Here is an 18,546-nt window from a genome sequence, read left to right as displayed (position 1 = left end):
CAAAAATGGCCCTCAAGCCAGAAGTGATGGTAGTATTTGGGTATGCCCAGGAGAATCTCCCCAACTCCTGCAAAGGAATTATTCCCTAAGGCTGCTTGGATCTATGGTAAATTACTGGTAATATCTTACTATGCTCAACTGATAATTTAAATTTATCATATGTCTGTATACATGAAGAAAGTCATGGTGAATGTTGTATAGGTATGGTGCTAGTGTTGGTTTCACGCATGTGCTGATTAAGGACAATGCTACAGTAGCTCATGTTGACTAAGTGCCTACTGTGTGCCAGGCACTATTGTAACTATTTTTTCATGTATTGGATGCTTTAATTTCACCACAGCACAAGGTAGGCATCACCATTACCATTACTATTTCCACTTTTCAGGTCATAAGGGGTGAAGCTAGGGACAGTGGAGTCTTCATGGAGTGTGCTTATGGGCTTTGGACAAGAATGGGAAGAGGGAGTCTCCAAGGTGGTTCCTCACTATCAGAGTTACCTGTGTCCCTGCTTTCCATGTCCCATGATCTTTTCTCCCACTGTCTGCAGTTTGAAGTTACACCTGCTCTAATCTCTGCTGCAGACCTTTGTAGTTATGTACTTTAGGGATATGAACAGGTAAATATTTGTGTGAATGAACATTTATTAATAAGAGGGTCCTCTAGGTCTCTCCTGTAAAATTGTTCTTTTGTTTTTAAGAGTACTAAAGGAATTTTCGGGGCTTGGGAGGTGGCTCAGTGGACCAAACACTTGCAATGAAAGCCCTAAAGCCAGACTTAAAACTCCCAGAACACATGAATCTGAGTGACATGTTCCTGGTGGCCCATGATCATCCCATGATGCACCTCGGCCTCAGTGCACGTCAGGAAGAGCCCATTCTCTACACTGCACTCATGTCTACCATGAAGCCCTACTAGACCCGCCCCCCAAGCTCCTCCCATGAGTTTCTTCCTTTGCCTCCAGAGTCCACAGGTGCCTGGATCCCTTGATGAAGGAACCGACTATTCTTCTGCTCTGTTTAGCCCAGAACCAAGAAGCTATATGCTCACAGCCCTGACCCTGCGGCCAGGCAGAGGGGCATTTTTATGCTAGAAGGATGTGTTTCTAAGCATGCGCCATTGTCTCTGACCTGCATCACTTGACTGGCTGAGAATTCTAAAATCCATTTTCTAAAGGTTTCTTTTTTAGTTTTAGTTGTATGTATGAGTATGAGTCAGGTATGTGTGGGTAGCTTTGGGAGCCAGGGTTAAAGATGGTTGTGAACGGCCTAAGGTGTATGTTGGGAACTGAACTTCCGATCCTCTGTAAGATCTACAAATGCTTTTACTTGCAGAGTCATCTCTCCACCCTGCCTGAGCATCCTGAGTCACCGCCATGACTTTTCCAACGGAGCACTACCAACATTCACCATCTTTATCTTAGTGAGCAACAAGTTTGGGTGCTTGGTCAATATTCCTTTTGCTTTTCTTTTTTCTAGACAGAGTTTCTTTGTGTATCCTTGGCTGCTTTGAAACTAGCTCTGCAGACCAGGCTGGCCTTGAATTCACAGAGATTTGCCCGATCTTGTCTCTCAAGTGTTGGGACTAAAGCCATGCACTACCACCACCCAGCGATGCCTGGTCAATGTTAAGCTTATTTTTAAAAAACACAACTACATTTTTATTATAAAGGATACAATTTGAGGATAGCCAGATACAAGATACAACAGACAAAGGAAATGAGACAAGTTGTGAGGATGGACGTCCCTTGTACAGGAGCATCTGCCTCCCGGGAGTCAGGAAGCCATTTGGTTGCTTTCTTTTGTATTTGTCATGGTAGTGCAAGAAATAAGCATCAAGATTTGGAGGAGAAATGAACAGCGATGGACTCCTGCAGCTCCTCCCCTCTATTTGCCAGGCTGGATAATTTGCTATCAGCTAAAGCCGTGAAAAGACAACCTGAGTATCTTGCCCTTGTATCTTACCAAAAGAAAACTCCTGGATTCCAAGAGCTTTGTTCTCTCATATTTTTTTTTTTAAAAAAATAAGAGAACAACAAAATGAACATAGTCCTTATTAGCATGGTTTCTTCATGTCCCCTGAAGAGGACACACTGTACAGGAAACACAGAGTACTGTGTGCAGGAGAGAATAAACAAGCAACTCTGAAGAAATGATCTTAAACAAATAATCACTAAAGGAACAGAGCTCAAATTGGGGAAAAGACATTGAAGAGAAAGAAACCCACAAAACCATGCATTCCTATTGTTACAGGTCTCTTGTCTTTCAAGGAAGAGATTTCTCTCCTGTTGCCAGCCATGGGGTATAGAGTAGCCATCAACCTTGGCTGTCACCTGCTCAGCCTGCTTCCCTGGGGTCACACACACTCCTCCTTGTATGCGTGAGACAGTGCCGTTATAGGGCACAGAGAAGGATAGTGTCAGGGAGGAGGCAATGAACAAGGACAGAAGTTGTTTCCAGAAAAATCTGTGCGCCCCAGGGGCTTAGTCCTGTCAGGAGCTGGACTCCCACAACAGAAAGGAGACATCTCTATTCCCCACCTCAGAAGAATCCTGTCTCACCATGATGACCTCCAGTAAGCCACTGACCTCCGGGAGACTCGGCTGCTAAACTAAGCCACAAGTGATGCTGAAGGTTTCCTCTGAGTGACAGCAGCCAGCTCACAGCAGAGCTGTGCACCAAGCTAACTACCCAGGCTCTTACTGCAGGCAGAGCTGTGCACTGGGCTAACTACCCAGGCTCTTACTGCAGGCAGAGCTGTGCACTGGGCTAACTACCCAGGCTCTTACTGCAGGCAGAGCTGTGCACCGAGCTAACTACCCAGGCTCTTACTGCACGCCAAACCAGCAATGGGACCTTTGTATTGACTCAAGTGAGTTGAAAAGTTCTGTCCACTCCAAACCTGCATACAGACATTTATTTGTAATTACCACAATTCGGAAGCCACCAAGACATCCTTTAGTAAGTGAATGATAAATACACTCTGGTAAGCTTTGTCAATGAGGTATTATTCTGTCGTAAAAAGGAATGAATTATAAAGCCATGAAAAGACATGGTGAGAACATCTACATTTTCTTTGTCTCTGAACCCAAAAGTTCTTTGATAGTTATCATTTATATTTACTATATGTCTACATATGCATATATATGCACATGTATTTAGTTAGCTACTAGTGTATATTGCTTAAAAACACATCTGATGTTTAATTATGTGTGTGCATAGTATGTATGCATGTTCTTGTATATGTTTCTGTATGTAGGTATGTGTGTGTGAGTGTGCCTGCACACATGTATTATGGAGACCAGTGTACTTGAAATGTTGTTCTTCAGGATCTGCCTTCTTTATCTCTTGAGGCAGGGTCTGCCTGGGACCTAGGATGGACTAGGTGGACTGACCAATGAACCCCAGGGATACTCCTATCTCTGCCTCTTCAGTACCAGGATTGCAAGCATGTACTCCAATGCCTGGATTTTTACACTGATGCTAGGGGTGGAACTAAGGTCCCCATGTTTGCAGAGAAAGCACTCTACCAGCTGAAATATCTCCCCAGCTCTGCACTTTACTGTACCCTCTAGTAATAGAATCAGGCTGGGTTTGAAGATTCAAACAATCTTCAATGATTGTCAAAATTCTTCTGTATTGAAACTATACGTGTAATAGTAACGCCTATAGAAATGAACCACTATGACATACCACACATTGCATACTGAATTGGCATTAGGAACTCTTGAAGCTACCTTAAAGGTGAGCTTCTAGCCACAGCTCTTGAGTCACACCTGCAAACACAAAGCAACCACAGCTGTAGAAGCAGATGTTAGGGCTCCCATGAGAGGTCCCTCAAGTTAGTGGGGTGCTCACAAGGCTGTAGATGTGACAACTTTGCCTGGGTTCAAATGAAGTACCGGGCCACAAACACAGCTTCACCTTACTCACCTGTTAAAGTCCTGAGGTGTCACTCAGTGACTAGGAAGGAGGTTTGGAGTCAGATGTCAAGAGTCAAGGGGGCTTGGCTGTGGCCTAAATCAGGGATGGAGCCCAGACAGGGGAAATTCTAGCCTCTTCTGGAAGGGCGGAAGCAGGGATGATGTTGTGTAGACTGGAGTTCAGGTGTGGGAAGAGGGCCTGGACTTCAGCTCTGCAGCTCTAAGCTGATAGTTCAGGTTCTCATAGGCTTCAAATCCTCTCCACACACCTCAATGTTTTTCTATGACAGAACCTACAGACAAATGCATGCTCTTCTCAGAGATATGAATAAAGCCACGTACCACCCCTCAGCTTTCCGGGCTGCCGACCAGAATCCAGGTTCTGATATCTTAGAACAAAGAATTGGACAGATATATAAAGTAATAGTGCTATCAGGGTTTTTAAGGTCTCAGCCTAGGACCTGATAGTCCTCAAAAGCTAGGCTCGGCCACCCAAATTCAATATGCCAGTTCCACGATAATAGTGTAAAGCAGAGAAAGGAGATGTGTTCAGTGTGGCACTTGGAAGAGAAACCAAGAGGTCCAGTACCTTCAAGCCCGTCTTTGGGGGTGCTGATACGAGGTTTAGGTTTAACTAAAGGACAAGAGACATCCACAGCTGAGAAGTCCTGGTCAAGGTGTGGTCCCACCCACCACTGACCCATCCCTGTCTGGGATCCCATCCTTCCTGCTAGGCAGTCAGACAAGTTGTCAGAACTTTGCACAACCTTCTTCCTGGGAGACAAATGTCTTCTCTGGCTGGCACCTTCTCTGGCAGCCTTTTCCTTCCCTTAGCGTGGGATTCCCATGGGCATTTCAATGTCCCGGACGCTATTGTTTCAGCACTCTGATAGCTATGGGGAGGGGGACGAGTGTTCCATTTTTCGGAATGTCTTACTTCTTCCAGGACAGCCAGCGAAGTGAGAGAATTTCCTTAGAAAGGGTGCACTTCCTAGTGAACAGGCACAGCTTCCTGGGAGAAGACACACGTCTGAGGGAGGAAGGGGGCTGAAGCAGAGAGTTCAGCAGGTCACCAGTCTGATAACAGAGTTGGGGCTTTTTTATTCCACTGACATTGTAAGCGTTTGAGCATATTTGCATAGCAAGACTTTCCTATGGATAAACACTCTCTGTTGCTTATAGTTCCGAATTCAACTTGATGTGTTACATACCTCATCTGCATATTAGATCTACACACACACACACACACACACACACACACACATTTTTCTACCTGCCCTGTCCCATCACCACCCATCATTAAATTGGAAGTCTAAATGAAACAATTCATGTTAAGGTGCTATACATATATAGTGGCATTATTTCTATGTCTATTTAACGAGAAGCTAAGCAGATTTCTCTTCGACCAAGAAAACTTATTCTATGCCTTTCGTGCGAGATAATAAAATGGAGAGAGACAATAAAGGGGCAGAAGGAGCTTCAGAGGTTTAAAACACCCCTCCCCCACAACAAAAAAAAAAAGGAAAGGAAAGGAAGAAAAAGATAGGGAAGATAAGCAAGCAAGCTAAGTGTGGCAGACAGACAAGGTGCAGATTGCTGGGAGATGGGGCCAGGCTGGAGGTGGGCAGGCAAGGCTTTAGGGGACCTTAGTCTTCTTCAGGAAATGCTAGTAAGTGTTGGATTACCTCTGCAGATTGTGTGAGCTCTTGACCACATGAGCAACTGAGAGGGAGAACAGGGGCCAGAAGAGGGCACGGGATCCCCTGGAGCTGGAGTTACAGGTCATTAAGAACCTCCTAATATGTGTGCTGGAAACTGAACTTGGGTCATCTGGAAGGGCAGCAAGTGCTCTGAACTGCCCACCTAGCTCTGCGGCCCAGGTCTCTCTTCCTAGTGCTGCTTTGGTTAGACATTCTGGCACAGCAATGAGAGACAGAAACAGAAGCTTAGGAGAGAAAACGACAGATCCATGGGGATTTGAGTATGGTAGCTTGGTAACTCAGAGGTGGAGGCTCTGAGTTAGAGGAGCGAGTAGGATGCCTATGCATGCCCATTGCTCTTGGGGAAGAGACTAAGCTGTACTCAGACGAGATTGCTGAGCAGACAACCCCACTAAGCCAAATGCCACTGCTTCTGCTGGGCCTCTCCTAGCAAGAGTGGTCTGGCCCTTCCGCCCTTCATTCATGGCTATTCTGAAACCAAAGCCCTGACCTGCCATCTGACAACATAGGCAAATTTGGTCCAGGGGCTCCTTGAACACCCTCTTAGGGTGCTTTTCTTTAAGTAGTAACCAGCTGGTGGCACTCCCCTTCTATGGCTTTTGTCCTTGCTAACTTAAAACAATGTGACACTGGAGAACCAGGAATCATGGGAGTTAGGCCCAAGGAAGAACTAGAAAGGGAGGCTTTCTAGTGTCAATGAAACCAACCCATCTAGGTTAGCGCCAGAGGTATTGGGAGGAGACACAGTGGTAGTACAACCCTGAGACTAGGCTTATGCTAGCTACGGCTCCACCCACAGGGCTGGTAAGAACCTGTCAGGCATATCCTGTCAACAGCAGAGCAGTATGTATCCCTGGGCTCCAGGGAGGAGATGCTCCTGCAATGTTGGACTGAGGAAAAGACAATAAAACATTTGAGTCCAAGATTGACAGTCCCCAGATCACACGTCAAATTGCCAGTTCCTCTGTGCAGGATGCATCCTGCCAACATCACCAGGTCCTTACACAAGCTGTATTTCTGAGTCCGCATCCATTGTATGGAGCATCCAACTCACCGAGGACATGATCTACAGGGATTTATTCTGAGCAGCAGCCCGTGCTCAGGTGAAGAAGGGGCAACACACAGAAATGACCTCTCTAGCAAAAAACATCCACTCACCAGCTGCCCTGCCAGGGTGCCAGTTAGCCTGAGCACTGAGAACTTGCGTGTATCAGTAAAGGACTAATCGTATCCCCATCTCTCATTACCACCAGCAGCAGTGAGGACCAGACTTCCCTTGGAGCAGCAGGATAAGGCTGGAGGGGGGACCCCATGGGGCCATCGATTCCCCTCATCATCATGGCCAAGGCAGAGGTTATCTATGAGAGCCAAAGACCCATTAGTGATAATGCAGTCCGAATGGAAACTCAAAATGGTTCGAGCCCAAGGCAAGAGCAGAATCTGTGAATTAAGAGATTGAGTCATCTCCTAAGCATAGAATGAGTGTATCAATTTATAGATTACCACCTCGGTACTGGAAAGGAAGCTAGAGAGACAGCAAGGGGAGGCATGTGCAGAAGCGGAAGCTGCCCCGTGTTCTGCTGGGTTGCCTGTAATAATAAGGGAAATAATAGAAAACATTTTGAGTGTTACCATGAACCAGGCTTGTTCTGAACCTCTCCCATACATTATTCATTTGATTGTTCATTCTTTCTATAGCCAGTGTGGGCTGTTTCCTCTTCTTTCTGCTCACCGTTTATAGTACACTGTAAAGTCTCTTCTTGCTTCTTGACTTTACAGTATGATGCTTTCTGGATCAGTGGACACTATAGGCAACCTGAACTCATTTCATGTAAGGAATAACTTAGTCGTTAATCTACAGTAAATGTATGAAATCATAAACCACCAGGGAGGGAGGGAGGGAGGGAGGGAGGGAGAGAGAGAGAGAGAGAGAGAGAGAGAGAGAGAGAGAGAGAGAGAGAGAGAATGACATTGGTAGAAGGTAGATCCATCTAGAAGGGATAATGAAAAAAATCTCTATTAAACATCAATTACTTGTCAGGTACTGGGGTAAATTATACTTTGTTTAATTCTTGCAGGCTTACTATGCAGGTAGTGTTCAGTGTACACTAAAACAATAGTCTAGAAATAAGTCATATTCTCCCAGTTAACAGGAGGTAGACAGATGGACATGATAGTGCATGCCCGCAAGCTTAGCACATATGCGGATGGAGCAATGGCTCAGTGATTAAGAGCACTGCTACTCTTACAGGGGACCTGTGTTCAGCTTCCAGAACCCTCCTGGCAGCTCACAATCACCTGTAACTCCATTTCCAAGGCATCAGATGACCTCTTCTGGCCCCTGGGGAAACGGCAAAAATAGAGTGCCCAGACATACATATGGGCAAGGCACCTGCATCTAAAGTGATACAATAAACTAAAATGTAACGATTACAACTTTACATCTGTAAAGGCTGAGACAGGAGGACACAAAGTGTGAGGCCAGTCTGGCTATGGAACAAGATTCTGCTTCAGAAAAAAAGAAACCAAAACCAGCCATAAATGCCAGGGTCTCGTGGCAGCAGCGTCAGGCAGGTTTCCTCCCCTGTGCTACATGGCCATAGCAGTATTTTTACATTTTATTTTTAATAAGTAAGGATACTTTCCTTTTATAAGACTTAATGCAGTATAATGATCACTTCCAACAACAGTGATAATAATTTACAATAAACCTTGCTGACATTTCCCCTGATTGTTGTAAATAACTTGACTTAATCAAGTCAGTATCTAAGCAAGATCCATACCCTTGCAAGTCTTTGATTTTTTTTTAATTGAAAGAATGTCTAAACTTACAGAGAAGCTGAAAATACAGTGGGCTCCTGTAAACTCCTGTGCTCCTTTCAAAGGGAGCCACAAAAGTGCTCCATCTCTTATATTCTCTCTCTGTCTCTGTCTCTGTCTCTCTCTCTCCTACAGCACCATTTATTTCTGAATGAAAACGGGTCACTAGAACAGTAGACTCTCCTATGCACTTACTATGTCTGGTTAACTACTCCTGGAGTCCTTTTACTCATGGATTCCTCTGTGACCCATATTTTCTGTGATCTGGGAGTCACACTAGAATTTGACTGCATTAAGTTCCGTTGGGGCTTTGGGTGGGGGCAGTGATTATATTTAGTGACACTATGTAGTAGTGATGTCACATGCTTCCTGTGTACCCCTTCAGGATGCATATTCAGTGTAATGCTGACATGGCAGGACCCCATGCTGCTGCTCAGGCCACAGGAGGATCTGCCCTTCAAAGGAATTGGGGGAGCTCTTATGGGGCTCTGGTTAGTGCCCAAGTTTGATATAAAAGCCTGAGCCTGAGCCCTTGATGCTGCAGGAAATAATAAAAAAGAACGGCATGTTCCCATGCTTCACACAGTCACTCTCAGTTCCAGCGATCTTGACCACCGGTCAGTTCTCCAAAATCTCTCCACCCAACTCCCCTAAGTTCCCACAGGTGGGTCATTACCATGCCAGCCCAATGCTTCCAACTCCCATGACCCTTGTGATGCACATTAGGCAAACCTACACTTTGTCGCAGCATCTTTCTCTCTTGAACCCAGTGAAACCGCTGTGTGAAGGAAAATGCAACCCAGACTTAGTTCAGAAACAACGGTAACTCAATTGCGGGGGTGCAACAAATAAAATCCTAATCTGTAAGCCTTATGAAATCTAAATCCTCTGGAGGTGAATCCTGACAGATCCGCCATTGAAACTGGAAGATACTTGTAGCTACATCTTGTCCTCACATTATCCCTGTCCAAAAGGACCTAACTCTCTCCTGCTTCCTCTCTTCCTCCGTCCAACCCGGAATTCCCACCTACTTGCCCAGTGATTGGTCCCTTTATTCATTAGGGGAAGGTTCAGAGGAAGTCACCTGAGTACATGACGACGTATTCCTTGTTCCAGAAAACCCCTCCTGGGAAAGCTGAATTAGCAACAAAATACAGACATCACCAGGGCCATCCACAACACCTTGAAGTCCCTCTCTAGCTTTTTAAATTAAAGATTTATTTCGGTTTTAACTATGTGTACAGGTGTGGGTGTGTGCATGTGAGTGCAGGTGCCCAAGCCTTGGATCTCCCTGGAGTTGAAGTTACAGGCACCCGTGAGCTCTCCAACAGTAAACTCCTGAAAACTCCTGTGTTCCTTAGGATGGGAGCCACAAGAAGTGCTACACTTCTTAAATCTCTATATTGGGTGCTGAGAAATGAGCTGAGGTCCTGTGCAATAGCAGTGGTGTGTTCTCTTAACCACGAAACCATCTCTCTAGCTCCTCCATGGCTTCTTCTTGTCTTGCCATTCCCCACCCCTTCTCTTCCTCTCTTTTCTCCCTTTCTTGCCTTCTTTCCTCCTCCCTACTTTCCTCCTCTTTCCTTCCCTCTCTTCCCCTCTGCCCCTCGCTTCCCTCTTACTTTTTTTTTTTTCTTTTTTCTTTTCTGAGACAGGGTTTCTCTGTATAGCCCTGGCTGTCCTGGAACTCACTCAATAGACCAGGCTGGCCTTGAACTCAGAAATTCACCTGCCTCTCCTCACTTTTTAACAGTACTAGGAATCTAAACCACAGCCTTATCATGCTACGCAAGTGCCCCACCACTGAACTATGTCTCCATTGCTTTTTTAGAGTTGACAAGTTAGTGATTTCACAATTCCAGCTTTCTGACTCTACTCACTAGTTATGACTTCTATAATGAACCAAGTAGTAACCATTTGATCTCTGTTTGGCATGGTTTAGGAAAGAGCAGATCTTCTTGGTTATTTTATCAGTTCTCAGAACAATGAGTTGAGACTCTTGGGGTAACTGAGAAGACTTTCTGGGAATGTGTGTAAAGTAGATGTGGAGTATTACCATAAACTCGGGGAAATTGTCGTATCTGCTTTATTTCAATCTACGGCAGTAATGCTTTAATGTTCAATGTGTCTCATCAACGGTCAATGTGAGCCTCTTGAAGCTGGCTTTCACAGCATTTGAGACCATGGCAATCTTTGGCAGCTGCCTGGCTTTTAGGCATGACAAGATGTTCCAGCTCAAGAAGTTCTTGTTCCCTTTCGTGGGAAATGGTGTCTTAGTGACTACAACCCGGGAACTGGGGGTGATTGTTGTTATTACGTTATTGTTACTTCTAAATCTTTTCAGTGAGCACAACTAGGAAATATCAAATTTTTAGAGAAATAAAGACAACAAGTCACGAGTTAATACAGATATTTCCAGTTTAAAGCAAGAATCGTTGAGATTTTATTGAAACTTTCTGGATTTAATTTATACTGCTACAGTTTTGTCACTTGAGCTGGAAGTTTTGGCTCACTCCTAACAAAATTGTACTTGATTTTATTGTATTTTCATAATAACATTAGAGTTACCATCTCTAATAAGACAATTGAATATAGAGTAAGCTTTCTCATTATCTCTGTGAATCTTTTTGTCTTTGGGATAGATTCCTACGAGCAATGTGAAATAAAAATGCATTTTAAAGCTATGTTAACTAAACTGCCTACATGTGGCTGTTGCACTAGTTGTTTTTCTCTCTGCTGTGACAAGATACCCCAACATGAAGAACCACGAGGGAAAAAGATTTTGTTTATCTCACAGACTGAGGATATAACCCACCATAGTGGGAAGGGCATAGCCATAGCTGTGTCTAAGGCTGTGGCAGCAGGACCTCTTATGATGTTGCTTGCTCATATCTGGGCAAATAAGGAAGCAGGAGGGGAAGTGGTAAGCAGATAGCTTGCTCCTTCCTCCCTTTTTATTCAGTCTGGAACTCAACCCATAGGATATTGTTCATGTCTAAGATGGTCCTTCCTTCTCTGGGACACAAACACAATGCACATAAAAGCGTACTTGACTGAAGCTCTGGGATTTCTCGATTCAATTTAGACGTCAATCAAAATTAGTCGTCACATTCAGAAATACTTCCTTTGGCTTGTGTTCTATTTTAGGTTTTAAAAGGTAGTTTAAAATGATATAGAGCACCCACTGGTTCCAGAATCACACGACAAAACAAGATTCATTCAGAGAAGCCCAATTTGTATTCTTTTCCTCTGTTCTTCCTCCAGTTCAACACTAAGCTATTTTAATGTATATCTGCAGGAGCAGTCGCCTGAAGTATGTCAATTCCTTCATATGTTAGTTTCAACTGAGGGCTGGGTTTCAGGTCCTTACGTAGCATGGTGTGGTATGAGCTTTCTGCTTACCTATCTATTATGCTTTGCGCACTTCAGGCCATCTTCGAGACCTGGGCATGGCCACAACTTAAACTGCATTACCAGTACTGCATGTTCCTTCATTTGTTCATCTTCTTTGTTATTGATCAGCACACAGTAGGCCTAGGAATATGGAGAGCAGCCCACACCAGGGTACCTGGATATGGAGTGAGATGCCTTGGAAATAAAAAGGTATAAGAACTACAATGGCCAACATGGTCAGGAGGGACCTGGGATGGGGGGGGGGGCGAGGGGAATGGCACCAGGAAAGGCTTTCTTCTGAGTAGAGTGTCCAGACAGAGCCTTCAAAGCATGTATATTATGAAAGGGCTAAATTTGGAAAGGGTAGACAGTGAAAAGATGATACAGGGGGAGGAAACCCATGAAGACCTGAAGGTGCCAAGGGGCATGAGGTCTGTAGGGAGTGATAAGTGTTTTGCTGTTGGGTAGAGTGGGGAGTTGGGGGAGGTCGGGTGGCAGGGCAGTGGGAGGTGAGATCTGCCAGGTTTCACTCCTTCCCTACCAGCAAGGGACTCAGGCCATGCTCAGGTAAAGCCTGCTTATACGATGCGGGTGCCTTGTCCACACAGATCCATTGTTCCACTTGTACTGTCCAGGGCAGCTCTGACGCTGTGATGTCTGCTTTACCATTCCATGGATCAGGGAGTCCATTTCAATGTCATTTAGTACCAAATGTAAACTTGGAAGCAAAACTAAGGAAAAACAAGCCAACAAACACAATTATAACTCAATCTGTTCCAACTTTGGACACTGACCCTTATTAATAAATACAATATACCTGTGGATCTTGATCAGATAAATACATACATGTTCACAATTACATGTTCATAGGTGAGACTAAAACTTAATAAAATATTATTTGCCCTTCCTATAGGCAATGCACATGATAACTTAGTTTATTTCATTATGCTGGTTGCTAAGTTGATTTTTCTGACCTAAAAATAGGTGAACATCTTAATTTAAAAGCCAATATTCTTACTCGCCTGGGATTTAGCCTGGAGTTGCAGGAGACCTTCTAGGAAGAAATGAGTATAGTCTCTTATTTCAGTATATGACTTTGCCCAGGACCTGTTGATAGTTCAGACAATGGGTTCACCAAGTATGGATGTAATGGGCCAACTGACCTGTCCACTCTTTTAATATTTCCTGAAAACTTAGACTTGGTTTTATATGTTTGTATGTCATATGTACTTGCTAATGTGTGTGTGCACATGTACATACATATATGTGTGCATATGGAAGTCAGAGCCTGACACTGGTGTCTTTTCTGAATGTTCTCTATCTTTATATTTTGATACAGGGTTCCCACTGGCCCTGAAGCTCATTAGTTCATCTAGGCAGACTGGCCAATGAGAATCTGTGGTTTTCCTGTCTGTACCTTCTCAGCACAGAGGTCATGCACGCATTAGTCTGCCTAGATTTTTACTTTGTTTCTGGAGATCCAACTTCAGTTCTTTGTTTATATGTATCAGGTATTTTACCAATTGAGCCATCTCCTTAGTGGTCGTGGGACACTACTCCCGAGGACATTAAACAAACATCTAATTATTCCAGATAGGAAACCAGTAACAGACAAAGATAGAGATAACACAAAAGTTGAATTTGTTGAACCATTGAGTTTTATTGTGCTCACTTATAGTAATATGGGTGATGAGTTACTACCAGGAGCAGAAATGACTCAAATATAGCCACATCATCAAAGCCCATCCCAACATGGGTGACAGCTTATGAAATGTGGAAGCCTGGCGCACACTGCACAGCCTTGCAGGCAGATCAACAAGTTGGCATGTATCTTTTCAGGCAGTTCAATTGCTGAGCTTTCCCCAGGCAGCTCGGCTGATCTCTCTGTCTTTTGGGCAGTTTCACTTGTCTGAAAGTGTTTCTCAGCACTCCCTGCTGCTTATATAAATACTTGAGGAGAGAGAAGCCTAGTGGATCTGTTAAGTTTTAGGGATTTCCTAAACCCTTTGAATTGTTTACTTCCTGAGCTCAGGTAATTCTGTCGCAAGATTTTTTTTACCTCCACTTAGAATTGGAATTCCCTGTATCTTAAGATTCCTTACAAGGTAGAAGACTTTATGTCCAAGAAAATTAACTCACAGCAGCAGCTTGGTTTTACATCTTTCAAAGCATAAAAACACTATTTAGAGATATAGCAATTATACAAAATTCAAATTTCAGGATCTATAAATATTTAAATAGTCATGGCCATGTTCCTATAAAGTTTTATTGCAGCTGCCATGTTTAGTGGTTTATATATTTATTACATTTACCTTTTTGCAGTAGCAGAGTTGCACTGTATGGCTTTCAAAGCAAGTAATAGTCACTAGCTAGTCTTTAAGTGAGATGGTACACTCATGATATCCCAGTTTCTGAGAGGGTGAGGCAAAAGGATTGCAAATCTGAGGCCAGCCTGGGCTGTATAAGGAGATCTTGTCTTGAAATTAAAATTAAGAAAAATAAAGGGCATCAATAGGCTTTCCACAGGAGAAGCTCTGAGTAACTCAGGTTTGATCTTTCTCTTTGAAGTCAACTTTTTGACACTTGCATTTGTCCCTATACTGTACAGTCTACTAAAACTCCAGACTCTGGTCTTAACCCAACCTACATACATTTACCTGTCTCAATGCTGTAGCTTATTCTAAAGCCCCCTATCCAGCCCTTTCTCTCTAAGAAAAGAGACTTGGAAAAGTGGGGTCAGAGGTTATAGGAGCCATAACTTCTATAGGACAAACCTAGTAGCGGGGGTAGCAATCCTCTGGGAAGCCTATGGTGCCCTGACTCTCCCAACCTGGGAACTTACTGTGGGAGTTTTGCATTGAGGCACCAACTCCCTCACTGACTTCTTCATGTTCACTGATGAAGATGGTAGGGAAAGGCTGAGTTGAATTCATATTCCTCATTGGTCTTTGACGCTCCTCAAGGAAGAGTGTTTTTAAGTTCTCATCATGGTGAGGGGGAGAGGGATGAAGCTGAGTATATTCCTTGGAGAGATGGAGAGTCCTATGTGCAGTAGAAAAGAGGTGCCACAAGGTAACTTGGTTTGGGAAAGGGGGGCAGAGAAGATCTCACTCCCACCATAGGTATGGCAGCTCTGGGACACAGTCCCTAACTGTCATGACACGAGCCCTCATTCATGGACTGAGAGTTATGGCCTTCCTCAGGTGACTGAACCTTTAATACATGAACTTTGGAGAAGTTTAAGAAAATGTTAACACACCGTATAGCCAATGGAAGTGTGAAGAGTTAGGCCTAGGGAGCGTTGCTCTTCAGCCAAAGCTGTAGTTACCGCATGCTTTATTTCCTATTTTCATTCTGGCTGGAAACCGGGAACTGAGTTGTTAGTTATCTGTGGCCACAGTTGTGTTGTGGGGGCAGGGCAGTCAAACACAATGGGCTGAGATTGTAAGACAGAGCTCAATGCCAGGCATGGCATGGCCTGGCATGCCTGAGACCCTGACTCTGACTCTGACTTCCAGAACCACAGAAACAAACAAACAAGCCAGACCTGTGCTGCACACCTGTAACCCTGGCAATCAGGAGGCAGAGACAGCAGAGGACCATGGGTTCAAGGCCAGCCTGGGCTATGATCACAGTGAGAGCCCGCCTTAAGCAAGTAAAGCAAACAGCAACCCACAGAACTTTAGTGACATGGAACAATATATACTGAAAATAAGTGGGATTCTGCTGATGTTGGCAAAGTTCCTGCCCAAATCCCACCCATCCCTTCCACCTCCACAAGTGTGTATTAAGCTAGGTAACTCAGCTGAACTGGGCTAGACTGACTGACACATCTAGAAGATGTCTGACTATCAACGAGGATGGTGCAGGGGCACTGGTGATGCCTGTAGGCTGACCCAAGTGGCATTCTCAGGGCAGTGGGAGCAGTGTAAGAATTGTGTTCTTAAAGGTACATGCCCTTTTGAAGTCTCAGATTCTAATATCTAATATGTGTTTACTAATATCCCCATTGGCCAAAGACAGTAATGCGGATGGAGTCAGAGTGGAGGAGCCCTGTAAAGATGTGTGCAAAAGGATCTAGGAAGGCGTGAAGAAATGGGATGCCTGCTACACTCAATCTCCCATATCAGATTTAATCTACCTAAGTACTTTCCATTTGATCTTTACAACCCCTATGCTCACACATCGGCATCACAGGGAAACTTGTTGTCTACAGACCATATCAGATTCAAGGACCAGAGATTCATAGTTTAGTACTAGTTCTGAGAGAGGGTCAGACACCTGCATTTCAACACACTGTCTGGGAGATTCTAACACATTTCATATTTGGAAGACTTGGTTGTTTGCTGGTCAGCTGGGTTTTCCCACTAACTTGTGCCTCCTCCTGTCCCTCCTTTTCTTTATCTGGAAGAGCCTTGCCAGAGAGCCCAGGTCAGCATTGAACTCCTGATCCTTCTGTCTCCATTGGGTTTACATGTGTGCACTATTGCTCCTGGCTTTCTATACTTTGTATCTTTGAACTGGCTATCAAGTTTGGAGATGCCAATACATGATTAGGGATTACTGGTTGGGGACACAATGCTCCCTGCACTGTGAACTGATAGAGTTTGTGAAACTGCATGACCTGCATTGAAAGCTTGTGTTCCAGCCCAAGATAATATTTATGCCATATTGGTTAGCAATGAAACTATCTAGACAAGCTGTGTAGAGGAGGTAGGAGGGGGGAGAATCATTCTAAATCCAACTCTTATTTCCCTTTCCCCAAGCAGTCACGAATGTGTCCTGTCTGGCAGTTATAGTATTTTCCCATCCTCTCTGCCATGACCTTAATTCAGACTGTCAGTATCATTGAGTTGCTCTAACCATTTGCTGAGGGCTCCCTCCACTCATAGACATACCTTTCAAGACAGCTGCCACACCCAGTCAGGCAGTTCCTATGTTAAAAATACCTGTCGCATTTCTCCATGATATAGAACATGCAAACTTTCTAATGCAAAGAGAATATGCCCTAAAGTCTCAAAGACAAAGATCTGGTCCTTGCCAGAGTCCCCAGCCTCATTTCCCATCATCCCCCACATGCATGCCACGTGTCAAGATAGGAATGCTGATAGCGCACTGACAGAAGCTCTTGTGTATTGGCACATAAGTGGTCTGTTTCATGTTTATGCATCTATTGTTGGGGGTCCACAACCTGCTCCCCATAGAGTGACTCAGAGACTCAGGCTGCCTTGATCCTGTGGTTCTGTCCTCTCAGATCAGAGCTGAGCTTTTTTATGTAAGAGTATGGGGACAACTGGAGACTCAGGTTGGTCTACTATGTCCTCCAACCCAGTAGTGGGACGTATCACTTGCATTCCCATTTCATTGGTCAGAACTTCTCTATGGCCACGGTTCCCTGCAAAGCAGAGGGCAATTTAGTTTTCTGTATACTTAAAAAAAGGAGAAGCAGATACTGTCAAGAACTAGAAGAGTTTCCCCTGTGCCCCATTAATAATAATGTTCCATTATTTCAGAAGCTTTGTGTACTCTCCCTTACCATTCAGGGCTACGGACACTGCTCCCTCCTTCCGGAACACCCCCTCCTCTCTCCTTTCTCCACAAACCCATTTCCACTTGGACCATCTGGACAACTGAGCATTGTTTGGAAGTCAACGAAGCCTTCCCTGATGGCCCTCCAGCCACACCAGTGCGTATCTTTCACTCTCCTCGGTGACATGGACAGGCCATTGAGTTCACTCACTGTGTTGATAGTGTCTATTTAATATATCAGTCCTTCCTGATTCCTTAGGTCCTGAGACCCTAACATAGAAAAGCAGTTGCCCTTCACTGGGTTGAGCTAATGCCTTTCTCATAGGCCCCACCCCCAGTATGTATGGCCTTCCCAGCATCATAGAAACTGGCTCAGTTGCCTGTCTTAGAATTGTCCTTGCCTCTTCCTGAACCCTCTATCTGGGTGTCAAGTTGCAGGTCATCCTCGTGGACCCAGCATGCTTTGCTAAGTACAAGTGCAAGATGGACAGAGTCAATGGTGAAAAGTAACTGAGCCTCTGTGAAGGTGGAGCTACGTAGTTCCTTTCCCTCCTGGTGTGAATCCAGCAGGCACACATCCCTGGAACTGGAGGGGATAAAGGCACATCAACTCTTTTGGTTGCCTTGAAGACTCACCTTGACTCCTCCCATGAAGAGGGCTCTTTCACTGGCCTCTGCTTCATGTAGGGCTGGAAGAGAACATCTCAACCGCGCTCACACAGTAAACACAGTCTCCAATCACCTGGCTTCCTCTTTCCTGTTTTTTAAAAAAAATGAATTTGCCAACTAATGTCCCTGCCTTCTCTGGAGATCCCATTGCAGGCAGAGCTATGCTTCCTTAGTGTTCTGGCTGAGTTATAACACAGCAATTGGTGTTTCCTTCCTGCAGAACTTTCCAGTAGTCTACACAGATCTCTCTCCTCAGATTTTCATTATCTAGCGTCAGAACCCATCCTGGTGTTCCCATTCCTCACCCTTAAGCACTCCGAGTAAACATGTGTAACATCTGTTGTCATTGTCCCTCTTCCCCCTGGCACCTTGCTGTGCCTTCTAGATTAGTATCCACAGTAGACTTAATTACTGCAATATTTGCCTCAGCTTCTTGCTCATTAATAAAGATATCTCAGCACAGAGAGCTCCGGTGACAACCCTCCTGAGCCATAT

At 44.5% G+C, this 18,546-nt stretch overlaps 1 long non-coding RNA gene across 1 annotated transcript in view; it reads left to right on the top strand.

Moving 5' to 3' along the window:
• Gm32338 overlaps nucleotides 1–18,004 on the top strand; it is a 32,508-nt gene extending 14,504 nt beyond the window's left edge. Inside the window, exons 3-5 of the long non-coding RNA XR_380257.2 lie at nucleotides 1,332–1,419; nucleotides 17,397–17,539; nucleotides 17,815–18,004. This is a non-coding gene — a long non-coding RNA (predicted gene, 32338). The remainder of the gene's footprint in view (nucleotides 1–1,331; nucleotides 1,420–17,396; nucleotides 17,540–17,814) is intronic.
• Nucleotides 18,005–18,546: the final 542 nt, after the last annotated feature.

Source organism: Mus musculus, chromosome 10 (genome assembly GCF_000001635.26).
Source record: "Mus musculus strain C57BL/6J chromosome 10, GRCm38.p6 C57BL/6J".
In the NCBI taxonomy this organism is placed as follows: Eukaryota; Metazoa; Chordata; class Mammalia; order Rodentia; family Muridae; genus Mus; species Mus musculus.
Note: the sequence above shows the minus strand (reverse complement) of the source record. Positions and strands in the feature narration are given on the sequence as shown.